We start from the raw sequence: 7,805 nt of genomic DNA, 5'->3' as shown, positions 1-7,805 counted from the left end.
CATTGAATTTATCCCAATTGTTTCCTGCCAGCCCTTCCAGGTTTGCATTCCTCTGTTTTGTGTACTTACTTCCCTATTTTCTCCTGTATAAATGGTCTGATGCTCAGTTTGAGAATTCGCATTCAGATACCACACTCTCTTGTGTCCGTGTCTGTTTGTCACCCCACATTCGCCGAATCCTCGCTCACCTGCAACCAGAGACCCCATTGAATACTATAACACCAGATGCTAGAAGGACTTCCCAGATCCCCTCAGGCTTCACCTATAATAAACAACTCATTCATGAGACGCCACTTCTCATTTGCAAAGCAACTGCTCCACAGCCAACCCCTCCTTCCTGGACTCATGTTCTGCAATGTAGCCCACCTATTATAATTATCTAGGCCCAATACAGAACACCTGTGACAGTCTCCTTAATCAATGCCCAGTGGAATGACTGAATGCCTGCTTTCCCTGCCTCCCATACTCCTTCTTGCAAAAATCTCTGTGAGGTTGGGTATATACAGATCTCATCCCTTGCATCCTGACCAACCCCAGAGCTTCTGAATGTGGTTCTGTGGTCTTAAAAGTGAGTAACACAATCTCATTTCAAACAAAACTATTTTGGAGAACTATCGGCCCTATCCAGAGCTACATGATAATAAAATGTATACAAATCTAAATAAAGAGATGCCTATTAAGGTACAAAAAACATAGAGAACGCCAAATAGACAGGAGAAGGAAAGAAACTTCCCATGTCACATAATAATCAAAACAACAAATGAACAGAACAAGGAAAGGACACTGAAAGTGGCAAGCGAGAAATATTGAGTGTCATATAGAACAGATCTCTCAGAATAATACCTGTATTTGCATGCCAAACCATACTACTATATCCAGCAAAACTATCACTAGTAATCAAAGAAGGAAGAATATATTTCCATAATTAAAACAGATTTAAGGAATTGTATGTTCACTCAGCTCTATAGAAGATACTGGAATAAATATTTCAGTCCTAAAAGAAGATTACACATCCTCAAGAGGGCACAAACAATATGTAATCCCAGAGTGGATAACCAAATTATATCTAAGAAAGCAATGATATAACAATAATGTAACATGTATTAATAAGCATCCAATAATAATTCTCAGTATTAGCTGTCTTGGTTCCCCCAATAAAAAGACAGTAAGAGATTGAATTATTTTTAAAAAAATGATACTTTTTTGTTATCTCTAACTCTCTAAGAAAGACACTTTACCATCAATGATAGATATCACCTTGGACTTGAAAGATGGGAAAAGTACCATAAATAAATTGAAAAAGAAACAAGCAAGTGTAGCTATTATAACATCTGAAAAAATATTCAAGCCAAAATTAATCAGACAATATAGGGAAAAACATTTCATACTCATTAAGGAAAAATTCCACCCAGAAAATTTTATAATTTTAAATGTTTATTTACCAAACACAGGGGCATCCAACTTTATAAGAAAAACCCTATTTGTTCTAAGATCACAGGTTGATTACCAACATAGTAACAGTGAGAAACTTGAATATTCCACTCTCACCAATAGACAGATCATTCAGACAAAAACCAGAGAAACTCTGAAGTTAAATATCATAATAAATCAAATGTATCTAGCAGATATTTACAGAACATTCTAACCCAAAACTAATGAATACACATTGTTTTTCTTAGCAGCCATTGGATTTTGTGTATTGCATTTTCTGCATTGAATTAGATAAGCATGTGGTTTCTGTTTTTTTATTATTATTTATTTATTTATGTGATGGGTTACATTTATTGAAGTTTTTTAAACAATCCTTGACTCTCTGTGAGGAAGTCAACTTGATCACACTGGGTAACTGATTTGATGTGATTTCAGATTCAGTGTACAAGTATTTTATTAGGAATTTTCACATCTAAGTTCAATACAGAGATTGGTCAATATATACTTTTTCTTTCCTTCTTGTTTTATTTTTGTTTTGTTGTTGTTGTTTGGTTTTTGATGGTGGTGGGGGTGGGGTTTTTTCTTCTCTTTTCTTTTTGCTATCTTCATTATTAAAAATTGTAAATAATAAAAACTAGGCAAAAAGACAGCACAAATAGTACTGATCAAAATAGAGTGTTGTATTACAAGAATTCAAATAGATCCTCACTCTCACCCTACAAAATCTCAACTTCTGATGTCTCAAAGGCCTCAACATAAAACCTGATACACTGACTACAGAAGATAATGTAATAGTCTTGAATTCAGTGACACAGTAAAAGACTTTCTGAACAGAACTCCATTAGCACAGGAACAACAATTAATAAATGGAACCTTATGAAATTTAAACACTTCTATCATCAATGGACACTGTCATTCAGACAATATTGATCAATCTGTTTTTATGTCAGTATCTTACTCTTTTCAAGTTATTATTTAAGAATCTTTTAAAGATAGTGAAAATGTTAGTCATGCTATGTTTCATATTTTGATGCTAATATTAACATGATGTATTATTAACAAGCAAGAAAGGAAAGTTTATGTTTTAATAGTGCTATGTTTGTATGGCAAGATGCTGATAGCTCAATTGTGCTGATTAGTTGAGTTTTGTTGTTGGTTTTGCTTTATATTTTGTTTGTATTGTTTTATTTTGTCAACTTGATTTGAGAAGAGGGACTGTCAATTGAGTAAATGCCTTTATTAGATTTCCCTTTAGGAAGGCTGCTGGCATTTTTATTTTTTGATCAATGATTATATGGGAGGGTCCATACCATAGTGAGTTACCATTCCTGGATATGTGGTCCTAGGTTGTATAGGAAAGCAGACTTCAGTCCTGTATTAAGGGGGAACAGGATGATCGAGGGAGGTGGAAGGAGGGGGGACCTGGGAGGGAGAGAGGAGGGGGAGGAAATAAGGGGGACATTTCAGATACTAAAGGGGACAGGAGAGAGGTACAGAGGGTCAAGAAGTCAAATAAAAATATGTAGCAGTGGAGGATGAGAAACTAGGGGTAGCAGCTGGAGGATGGCAGACACCAGGGGAAGGAAGAGGCTCCCAGGACTCAAGGTGGATGACTTTATGTGCAGTGATGGGGAGATAGAACCTGTAGAGACCACCTCCAGTAGGTAAGCACAGCCTCCAGTTGAAGGATGGGGCCACCCATATATCTCAAAGGTTTTAACCTAGAAATGTTTCTGTCCAAAGGAAAAACAGGGACACAAAATGGAGCAGACACTGAAGGAAGGGCCATCCAAGAACGGCCCTACCTAGAGATCAATCCCATCTGCAGACACCAAGCCCCAACACTATTGCTGCTGCCAAGAAGCACTTGCTTACAGGAACCTGGTGTAGCTGCTCTTTGGGAGGTTCTGCCAGCAACTGACCAATGCTTGGGGCCAAGCATCAGACTGAGCTCAGGGACCCTGGTGAGGGAGCTGGTGGAAGAACTGTAGGAGCAGAAGGGGATTGCAATACTACTATAGGAAGAACAACATAGCTGGCCTGACCACCCAGTGTTCCCAGGGACTAGACCACCAACCAAGGAGAGTACAGGGAGGGATCCATGGTTCCAGATACATATGTATCAGAGGGTGGCCTTGTGTGATATTAATGGGAGGGGAGGCCTTTGGACCTGTGGAGACTTGATGCCCTAGTGTAGGGGGATGCTGGATTGATAGGACCAGAGAGGGTGGGTGGGTGGGGGAGCACCCTCATAGAGGCAAAGGGAGGGAGAGAAGGCAGATTGGAATGGGGAGAGGTGTTGTAGAGGGGTAACCAGGAAGTGGAATATCATTTGAGATGTAAACAAAGGAATAGTTAATAAAAAGAAGAAAAGAAAAGAAAAGAAAAGAAAAGAGAAAAGAAAAGAAAAGAAAAGAAAAGAAAAGAAAAGAAAAGAAAAGAAAAGAAAAGAAAAGAAAAGAAAAGAAAAGAAAGGAAAAGAAAAGCAGGCTGAGCAAATAAGTGTGCAGAGTTCTCCCTTTACTTCTGCTTCAGTTCCTGCCTCCATTCCAGCCTTGAGGTCCTGCCCTGATTTGCTGTTCTTGTTGTTGTTGCTGCTGCTGCTGCTGTTGGTGCTGCTGCTGGATTTTTTTTTGTTTTGTTTTGTTTTGTTTTGTTTTGTTTTGTTTTGTTTTGTGAGAGAATATAAGCTATAAACTGAAGTAAATCCTCTCCTTCCCAAGTTGTTTATGATCATAATATCTTACATAATATCTTAGTAAAAGACAAAGTATGGTATCACTCTTTGGCATATGTCCACAAAATTTTATATCCCACTATATAGTTATCTGCTTATCTATGTTCATTGCTGTCCTATTCACAACAGCCAGGAAATAAAACCAGCCTAGATGTCCATCAACTGATAGATGGATAATGAAAACTTATGCTTATATAATGTACTATTATTAAGAAAATATCTTTATATTTAAGATAATGGTATGATATCTTTATCTTTAGAATAATATCTTTAAGATATCTTTCTTGATAATTAAGAAAAATTATTCTGAGTGAAGTAATACAGAAAGCCATGCATGTATCCTCTCATTTTATGAATGTTAGCTTTGTATCTTCCATTGTGCTGTGCATCTGAAATACGTATAAGGGGCAGGAAATTAGTAAGGAGCCATGTAGGGGGCTGTCAAGGCAAAGGAGACAAAATAGAGTGATATAAAAAATTAAAGAGGAAAAATGTAACAAAAAGAATTAAATTGGGATGGGTATGGAAGCACAAGGTAGAGGGAATATGGGAACTTATAACTCACACACTAAAGGTCTTTGGGCAAGGCCATATGGAACCTACTACTGTAAAAGCTTCTGAAATATATACATATACAAAAATTAATGAAATTGCCCTGCAATGTTCGCACAATTTTCCAATTATACACTGTATGCTAGCAAATAAAAATTCCGGTACCAGAAACAGGTTACCTCTTTGTGAGCTGCTGTCTTATAGGATTCTACAGACTCCAGCAACAGGCTGTTGTCAGTGCTCTTGGCTATCCTCCAGTACTTGAAGATAGACTGTTGCTTAAGATACCAAATAATGAATTTACTGAGCATGGAGAAATCAAGCTGATAATCATCTGGAAGTATCATCCCTATTAACTAGATATTAAAGTACAGAATTTGCCATGGATGCTACAGAAGTGGGGAAGTAAACATCAGTTTTTACCAAGCTTTGAATCCCACAAGCTATAAAATTTACTTGCCTGGAAAGATATGACCACTGATACAACAGTGGCACTTACATTAATGGAATAACCAACCACTATCCAATTGGTTATAGGACCTGCTTCATAACATTGAACCTATTCCTGGCAGTGTTAATAGGGACACAATTCTCTGTCTAGACAGGTCATAAGCCTAGTAGAGGACCTAATACTATTACTTTGTTAAATGTACATGATATTAAAATTATTTCTAACAACATTGCTATATCCATAAGATAGTATGTCTTTCAACCCTCACCAGAGAAATTTTCCAGCAAATTTCAAGTAACAAAAATACTTGCAACAGCTTAATATGTAGAAACTTCAGGATCATATCCCTAAAGGGCACCCTTCTCCATAGGTCTCAGTGAACTGTGTGGAAGAGATGTGGAAAAATTCTAAGAGACAGAATGAAAAATCACTATAAAGGAAACAGTGTTTTTATAACTGGGTAGTTGTATATGTAAGGACACAGTGACTATGCAGTATCTACCAGACTTACACAACTCAAACCACACAAAATCCAAGCATGGAGTGGGCAAGATAGTCACGAAATCCTCCAACCAGCTGAGTAGCTATTGATTAATGAGGAAGAGGTGGGTTTCTTTAATGTCATGACCCCTGAGAGGTTGACCACACGCCAGGGAAAACGCCACTCTAGAGAATACTTGGGCAATAACTGTACTCTATGGGCATAGGTGAGGGGAGAAGAAGGGAACTAAAAATTTTTGGTTGGGTAGAAAGGTGAAAATGGGCCGGGCATGCCTTTAATTCCAGCACTTGGGAGGCAGAGGCAGGTGGATTTCTTACTTCGAGGCCAGCCTGGTCTACAGAGTGAGTTCCAGGACAGACAGGGGTACACAGAGAAACCCTGTCTTGAAACAACCTCCCCTCCCCCCCAAAAAAAAAGGTAAAAGTGCAGAGGGTGAGTATGGAGAAGTCAGGAGTGAGTATGATCAAATGAACTTACATAAAATTTTCAAATAATTAACAAAATAATAGAAAACAATAAAAATATAAGCTTAACTGAGAAGACTTGATTAAAATGGAACAGAAAGAGGATCAATAAATATATAATAGCCTTTGGATGCTGCACATAGTCTTATTTTTAAAATAATGACTAGCACACTGTAATACGATTTTTATGGTGGACTAAAATAATCCTTTATTGATTTTTGAATACTAGATAAAATAAAGTGTTCACATTGACTTGCTAAATAAATATATGCAACAACAAAGGCCCCGATGAAGTAGTTCTGGAAGTCTCTAGCACCCACATAAATGCTGAGTAGGCTGGTACTCTCAGTGTCGAGAAAGTATATAGAGTGGATCCCTGGAGCAATCTGGCTATCCAAAGCAACTGCATCAGCAAGCTGTAGGGTCAAGTATAGGTTTTGCCTCAGTCAGTGACTAAAATAGAAACTGATCAAGGAAAACTAGTGACATTAAACTTGGGCCTTCTTATATACACACATAAATGTGTACCTGTGCATGTACATATGTCTATACCCATATAAACACACGTATACACATGCCCACCACATGTACACTTCTGAAAAAATGATAAATTTTAAAAATCCAATATAGGTAATTAGTTATAGCAAGAAGTGGTTCTCATACCTCAGAACATAATGAAGCAAAATGATACCTCAAAACTACCACCAAATGCTGACAAGGCTCCAGTTGTAGAACTTCCTATAAGGGTGTCTTTCTGAGGAAGATAACAAACGTGCCAATTTACATATGCATGCACTTTTGACACAAAGAAAAGTATGTCTGTGAGGTAAATGCACGTAGTGCTACAGGTGCCAGAAATGGATGCTAAAGAACTAAATTGAGGAATAGTTGGTTGTGATTTGCCATGTGGGTGTTGAGAATTAGACCCAGGCCATCTTGAAGAGCAGCCAGTGCTCTTAACTATAGAACCACCTTTCTTATTCTTTGGATAATGAGAATGCAAAACTCTATGGAGTCTCACTGTTGAATAAGAAAACATGGCAAGGTATTTTATATTAGGTGTGAAGGGTGTTGTTTCTTTAATTTCTCTCTCAACCCATTTATCCTTTGTATAAAGGAGGGATACTGGTGTTTTCTTTTTGTTAATTTTGTATCCAGCCACTTTGCTGAAGGTATTTATCAGCTGTAGGAGTTCTGTGGTAGAATTTTTCAGATCACTTATACATACTAGCATATCGTCTGCAAATAGCAACACTGACCTCTTCCTTTCTGATATGTTTTCCCTTGCTCTCCTTTAGTTATCTTATTGCTCTTGCTAAAACTTCAAATACTATGTTGAATATATACAGAGAAAGTGGACAGCCTTCTCTTATCCCTGATTAGGGTGGAATTGCTTTAAGTTTCTCTCCAGTTAATTTGATGTTGGTTATCAGGTTGCTATATATTGCCTTTATTATATCTAGGTATGTGTCTTGGATCTCTGATCTCTCCAAGACTTTTATCATGAAGTGGTGTTGGATTTTGTCAAAGGTTTTTTTAACATCCAAGGAAATGGTCATGTTGTTAAGATAAAAATTCAAGTGATAGCTTATACTCATGAGGATGTAGAACAAGGGAAACACTCCTCCATGGCTGGTCGGATTGCAAACTTGTAAAACTTTGGAGAAC

The sequence above is a fragment of the Mus pahari genome, chromosome 22, assembly GCF_900095145.1.
Source record: "Mus pahari chromosome 22, PAHARI_EIJ_v1.1, whole genome shotgun sequence".
NCBI classification, from domain to species: domain Eukaryota; kingdom Metazoa; phylum Chordata; class Mammalia; order Rodentia; family Muridae; genus Mus; species Mus pahari.
Note: the sequence above shows the minus strand (reverse complement) of the source record.